The sequence below is a fragment of the Limulus polyphemus genome, unplaced genomic scaffold (assembly GCF_000517525.1).
Source record: "Limulus polyphemus unplaced genomic scaffold, Limulus_polyphemus-2.1.2 Scaffold8115, whole genome shotgun sequence".
Lineage (NCBI taxonomy): Eukaryota > Metazoa > Arthropoda > Merostomata > Xiphosura > Limulidae > Limulus > Limulus polyphemus.
In genome coordinates, this window is record NW_013673725.1 from 46 (window position 1) to 7,412 (window position 7,367).

The window sequence follows — 7,367 nt, forward strand, 5'->3', positions numbered from 1 at the left end:
TCTACTTGATTATAAATATGTTTCAACATTTTAGTAGATTGGTCTACTTGATTATAAACATGTTTTAACATTTTAGTAGATTGGTCTACTTGGTTATAAACATGTTTTAAGATATTAGTAGATTGGTCTAACATTTTAGTAGGTTGATTACTTGATTATAAATGTTTTAACATTTTAGTAGATTGGTCTACTTGATTATAAACATGTTTTAACATTTTAGTAGATTGGTCTACTTGGTTATAAACATGTTTTAAGATATTAGTAGATTGGTCTAACATTTTAGTAGGTTGATTACTTGATTATAAATGTTTTAACATTTTAGTAGATTGGTCTACTTGATTATAAACATGTTTTAACATTTTAGTAGATTGGTCTACTTGGTTATAAACAGTTAAAACATATTTATAATCAAGTAATCAATCTACTAAAATGTTAAAACATGTTTATAACCAAGTATACCAATCTACTAATATCTTAAAACATGTTTATAACCAAGTAGAACAATCTAATAAAACGTTAAAACATGCTGATTACCAAGTAGACCATCTACTAAAATGTTAAAACATGCTGATAACCAAGTAGACCAATCTAATAAAATGTTAAAACAAAGTAGACCAATCTACTAAAATGTTAAAACATATTTTTAATCAAGTAGACCAATCTACTAAAATGTTAAAACATATTTTTAATCAAGTAGACCAATCTACTAAAATGGTTATAAGTGTGTTTTAACATTTTTATTAGGTACTTGACATATGTTTACTTGTTTCTGAAAGATTTATCATTTTTGTAGATGGGTATTTTTAGTTCTGAATGGTTTAAATTTTAATATATAGTATTTTTAATAGTTGTGTATACTTGGATCTGAATGATAAGATAAATGAAAATGTAGCTTTTCTGATATGTATTGTAGTTTTTAGATAAATGAAAATGTAGTTTTTCTGATATATATTGTAGTTTTTAGATAAAATTATTTTCATTTTATATTTTTCATTTCCATGATTTTTTCCTTCTTATTCAGAACTCTTCAGAAGCATTGGACAAGAAACTGTCGTCTTTTATATGGATTGGTAGCTCTTCACACACTAGGTAACTTTGCTAGACATGGAATGAATCCAAGATGCTAGCTGGGTTGTTAGCACTAATTACTTTAATGCCCATCTTCTGTGTATAGCTAGTGTTCCAGGTATGTTGCATGCTCTAGCTGGTTTAATTCAAACTTTCTGTTGAGAAAGGTTTATGATTTTATTTGCAATTAAAACAAATGAACCAAAAAATGTTATTCTTTAAAAATATGTCAGTATGTTGTAATAAAACCACTTGTTAATATAATGTGTAATCATGTAAGGCACACAGTACAAACATTATTCAATATCTGAATGCTTTTCCTTGTTATTCGGAAGTTTCATTATTGTTCTTTTGGTGATGATGTGTATTACAGTTTGTAAAATGTTTCTTTAAAAAAATATTAAAGTTTAATTAATTAATAGTGCAATTGATTCTCTCAAAAACAATAATTCATTTTCTGAATAAAGCACATAATAAATATTTTTTTAAAAGTAAAAGATTACTGTTGCTTTATATGTGAAATTTATGTATTTTTGTCTATTTTTAACATATGGATGTATGGGAATAGAAATTATGTATCCAGACATTCTAATGCAACTAACATTTTGATATTTGATACTGAGGACATGCTTGAAAGTCACATATACTGATTCAACTAACACTTTTACACCACTTGTATTTGATGCAAAGTTATACTTAAAAGTTACACATACTATTTCAAACAATGTTTTCACACTTGATACAAAGGACATGCTTGAAAGTCACAATATTGATTCAACTAACATTTTCACATCACTTGTACGTCATGGAAAAGACATGCTTGAAAGTCACAATATTGGTTCAACTAACATTTTCACATCACTTGTACGTGATGTCAAGGACATGCTTGAAAGTCACAATATTGATTCAACTAACATTTTCACATCACTTGTACGTCATGGAAAAGACATGCTTGAAAGTCACAATATTGGTTCAACTAACATTTTTACATCACTTGTACGTGATGGAAAGGACATGCTTGAAAGTCACAATATTGGTTCAACTAACATTTTCACATCACTTGTACGTCATGGAAAAGACATGCTTGAAAGTCACAATATTGGTTCAACTAACATTTTCACATCACTTATATGTGATGGACATGTGTCAACTTTAAATTTTTAACATTGTAGATGTATTTAGATAAAAAGTGAATAAAATAAGTTGTGTAACAAGTACTATTGTGAAATAAAATACCATGTTTTTTGGATACCAGGTCAGGTGACTTTTCCATTTATGGTTCTTTTCTGTTTAGTTATGGTTCTTGTGAAAAAACCCAGTGAATGTTTGCTGCTCAGATGATATATTAGAGCAAGGTTCAACCCTTTAAATATTTCAATATAACTTTCATAATATTATAGACAGAAGATCTAGTCAAAATATAAACACCCTGTCTAAACTGCTGTTAAATATGTTCTTGATTATAATTCTGATTGACCTAACTTTTAGATATTAACCCAAAGTTGTATTGTACTGTAGTGATTTTAACTATTTTCATTTACTAAATATGTTTAATGTTTTAATGGTAATTAATCCTATACTTATACTTCTTTCACTCATGTGTTAGGTGCTAAAGAAACTGATTACCCAGTAGATGAGTCACTAAAAAGTTTTGGATTGGAAAGTGACAAAAAACTAAGTGATCATGAAGAACAACAGTTTGCTGTTTACAGGTGTACAGGTGTTCCAAGTTTGTCTTCTTCACCTGAAGGATCTGTAAAAGGTAAGCTAATAAACTTTGAAACAACAATATTAATACTGAATTTGTTATAAATGTTTTTGGTTATATGATACTTGTTTAGTCTTTTATGGTGGCAACTTCTTCCTATGATTACTCATTCAGTCTTTTATGGAGGCAGCTTCTTCCTATGATTACTCATCCAGTCTTTTATGGTGGCAGCCTTTTCCTATAATTACTCATCCAGTCTTTTATGGTGGCAGCTTCTTCCTATGATTACTCATTCAGTCTTTTATGGAGGCAGCTTCTTCCTATGATTACTCATTCAGTCTTTAATGGTGGTATCTTCTTCTGTGTTAATTGCTATTTTCAGGTTAGTTGTATTGTTTAATACAATATTGTTGTCTTTCACGTTGTTCAGTTGGCTTTAACATATTATAGGGTAATTAACAGATGGGGGTGAGGGTATTGGAATCAAGATTTTTTGTGTGTGTATGTCTGTTTTTCTGAATGAATATCTCAAACTAATAGACCAATGTATATGAATTTTTTACACAAAATGGGAAGCCAATATGAGCCAGTCCTCCCCACATTTTGTCTGGATCCAGATTCTGGATCATTTTGAAGCATTTTTTTATAATGGAGAGATAGGACATTTTTGCAGTTTTGGGTTAATAACTCTGTAAAGTGTGACTCGACTTGTACCAAATTTCATGGGCACATTAAGGTTGAGACTTTTCATCACACTACAGAAAATGATCTGGATCATTGAACATTCTGGATCTGAAAAGGATTTTCTGACTTTTCAAAGGTTGAATTTGATGTTATCCAGTATAAATGAAAATCTCATAAAGAAGCAGTGGGGCAAGATCATGCAATCTCTAACCGATTGCTCTTGTTGTAGATATATTAATCACTATTTGTGGTTTTAGTTGTTGGAATTTTGTTGATTATAGCATTTATGATGCTAATTGCATCATATTCCCTGAATTTGTTAGCTAATTTTTTGAAACAATTACTCTTGAACTGAGAGATAACAAATTTGTAGCTCAAATTTAGGTTGATTATTAACAAGCTCTCTTTCCATATTAACCTACAAATCACAGAATAGTTGCTTTGCTGTCAACTTTATTGCTTAGTATATATCCTAAAATAATTTTTCTTTTTGTGTAAAACATACTAGTGACTAGTGTCTCTTATTAATAAGAACCATACTATTCATTATATCTTGTCTTACAATCACTATGTCTTCATTAATACACTTTTTTATAGTTAAAAATTCCTGTTTTCATGTTAGTAAATATTCTTTTTTTTGTATTATACTAATTAACCTTTTCACCATGAGCATCCTTTTGCACACAAATCACAAAGTTACATTCAAACTTTAATTAAACTACTTTCTTATCATGGTATACAAATAAATATAGCATAAAAATATAGCTAATTATCCATATTTTAATAGTTTATAAGCCTTAAGTTCTTAATTTTGTAAGGCAGTATTAAAAAAATCCTGAATTTCCTGTAATATGAGAATTGTGACATTTTCTCTCCAGGCATTTCCTCTTCCCTAATTTATTTACCATCCCTCAGAAAAGTATGGAATTTAATGTAACTTGCTCCTTCTAATATTGTCATCGCTGAGGCAAGGCATAATTTTTATATTCTTTAATCTTATTTGGTTACAGATCCATCAAATAGAAAATTAGGCACTTCTTGCTATGCCCACTTTTCACATTCTCTCTTTCAGAAACTTCCAATAATTCTTTCTGATTTTAAGTATCATTGTATTTATAACCAATAGAAAGCCAAGGTTTTTACTCTGTTAAATGACATATTATATTACATTGTTTTCTGTACAGAGAATTGTCAGTTTCACTTCCAAGTCAAGTTTTATTGCCACAGAAAACACATTAACAAACTTAGCTGAATTTCTAAAGGCTCTTGTCGCACAGTTAGAAAACCAAAAAAAGTTGTCAGAGCTATGGGACATATTCTGTTTTTTGCATGTTATTATTCTGTGTTCTTCAGGGCATTATTTAATAAAGTATAAAAGTATTAAGTGCAGTACTATCATTAGAATAAAAAAAAGAGTAGGGTTAAGTGCCATTGACAGTTGACAGTTAAAGGTTAGATTAGGTAAAATAAATAATAATAATAATACAATTAAACATTTTTTGTGAGGTATACTTGCGAGTTGTTAATATGTAACGTAATTCGATAAAGTAACATGAGCTGCAGGTTCACCAAGTGAGTTACGACTTGTAACGGCACGAGTAGTAGATGACATGGTTCAAAGGACAACAAAACAATATAAATTTAAATATAAATATATGTATACAGTTATGAGTATAAAGGCTATTTAAGATAAACAAATGGAGTTTTGTGTTACAGTTTGAAGTCATTCTAGAAAGAAAAATGGTAGTTTAGTTTTATTTTGATTTTTTTTTGGTGGCTATGTGGGTTGGTCAAATTTATCAAGTATTTATAGAGTTAGGGTAGAGAAAATTACAGATAAAATATAAAGTTTTACTGAAAAAAAGACTGAAATTTATTTAGAAAAATTAGAGGTTATGCAAATGAAATCTGAAATTTTTGAGGTGAAGAAAATTATTTTTAATCTTAATCTGGAAATCACTTTGCACATGGATTAGTAAAAAAAGAAAAGACTATATATATATATATATATGCTCGTGGCAAAATCTTTAGTTAAAATACTTCATTAAAAAATCTGCTTTTTATGTAAAAATTACTTGTAGTGTTTACTAAAAGTCTGAAAATAGTTATGAGGCCATTCGGATAGACCAACCCAACTGTGAGATAGTTAAGAGATACCAGACCTTTACCCCTGTTTTGCATTCTTATACTTTAAATTATTTATTACTCTCTCTCTCTCCATATAATTTTGTTAGACAATTGCTGCAACAGTTGCTGGTATAAGAAAGTTTAGATTATGGGGTAGGATACTTTTTTCTGGATCATTTAAATCATAACTAGATAAATTAAAAATTACCTTATTTGGATAATTTAAGTATTTCCTTTTAAAATTTTTATCATTTTCTATAGTCATCCAATTAACAAGAAGATTATCATGTATTTGGCTAATTTGATTTTCCAGTAATGAGTTTTATTGAAATTGTCTGTTTTTTGTTAATTTATCAATTTTGATTTTTCATTTTATTTCAAAATTTAATAATTTTTTCTCTTATATTGTGTATATTCTCTTCAGCCATAGAATTTGGGTATGATGATTTTTTTTTGCACTGTTTAAAAATATATAGATCCTACTTATTATTGTAATTTTTCATAAATACTGACACTGTGATGATGATATCTATTTATAATTATGGTGGCAATTGACTTGTTTTTTGGAAATCTAAGACTTCTGATAAACATTAATATAAAAAGGCACACTATCCATATTTTGTGCTTTTATACCAACCATGAGTATTTTCTAAAAATGGCATCCCCTGGGTTATAATTTGGAAATTGTAATTTTATAGTAGGAGTAAGGGATGCCAAATGGTCTGTTTCCATTCTACAATTAACAAAATTAACCAATTAAAAACAAGAAAGACTAGAGAAAAGGATATCAAAATGTAAATAAATTGGGGTAGCTGAGGCCCAAACCCAGCTGCTTGAAGTAAGCCTTTCCTGGCCTAATTTTGTTAGGTTGTCCTTATCAATGGAATCAGACCTGACTTGATTGAAACACTCATAACTTATACCAGTACACCATGACCCTAAGCTGACTTATGAAATTTGTAGTAAAACACAACTTTAGCAAATAAAAGAAAAATGACTAAGACTTTCAAAATAAAAATTATAAGTATATTTAGCCCTCAGTCAGTAAACCTTTAAATTATAAGAAGATAAGCTCCCTCCATAATAATTTAGATACACATAACTACTTAAACCTCCTTCCTTTTAAATTATAAGCCACGGCAAGCATATTGAACTTGACAATAAAAGAAGTAAGATGTTAACTTATGAGCTTTTGGAATAGGCCTAGTCAATCATCAAGTATACATTATTTCTGATCAGCTAGGAAGTTTAATAAAAATAGAATGCTAATACTTACAACTTTAGTAATAAATAAATTTTCACTGTTCTGTTCATTTAAACTTGGCTTGAGTACATCATTTAGTAGACTTTCCTTTATTTTTAGCTCATCTAAGCCAGTGTGCTGAATTAAACAATTTTAAGATATAAAGATTGAATATCAATTTATCAAACATCAAATGTGATATATCAGTATAGGTGTCCTAAATGTAATTTAAGTTATTTTAGTTTGAGATCTCAAATATTAAGAAACATGCAAAACGATTGTAAAGGTCATATAAACAGAGAAAACATTAAAATCTTGTACAGGGCTTTAATGAATTTGGGCTAAGAATAAAGAAAAGTCTATTAATTAATCAACTCAAATTGAGATTAAATGAACAAAATAATGCAATTCATTTATTACTAAAGATATAAATATTAGTCTTTATATTGTCGCTTATAAAGATATAACTGTTAGTCTTTATATTGTCTCTTATAAAGATATAAATGTTAGTCTTTATATTGTCTCTTATAAAGATAT

The 7,367-nt window shown here is 28.5% G+C and overlaps 1 protein-coding gene across 2 annotated transcripts in view; it reads left to right on the forward strand.

Moving 5' to 3' along the window:
* The first annotated feature begins 1,041 nt into the window (after positions 1–1,041).
* LOC106475122 (C-Jun-amino-terminal kinase-interacting protein 4-like) overlaps positions 1,042–7,367 on the forward strand; it is a 30,957-nt gene continuing 24,631 nt past the window's right edge. For both annotated transcript variants that reach the window (XM_013935820.2, XM_013935821.2), the window contains exons 1-2: positions 1,042–1,186; positions 2,675–2,830. The gene's annotated coding sequence lies outside the window, so the exon portion shown is untranslated. The remainder of the gene's footprint in view (positions 1,187–2,674; positions 2,831–7,367) is intronic.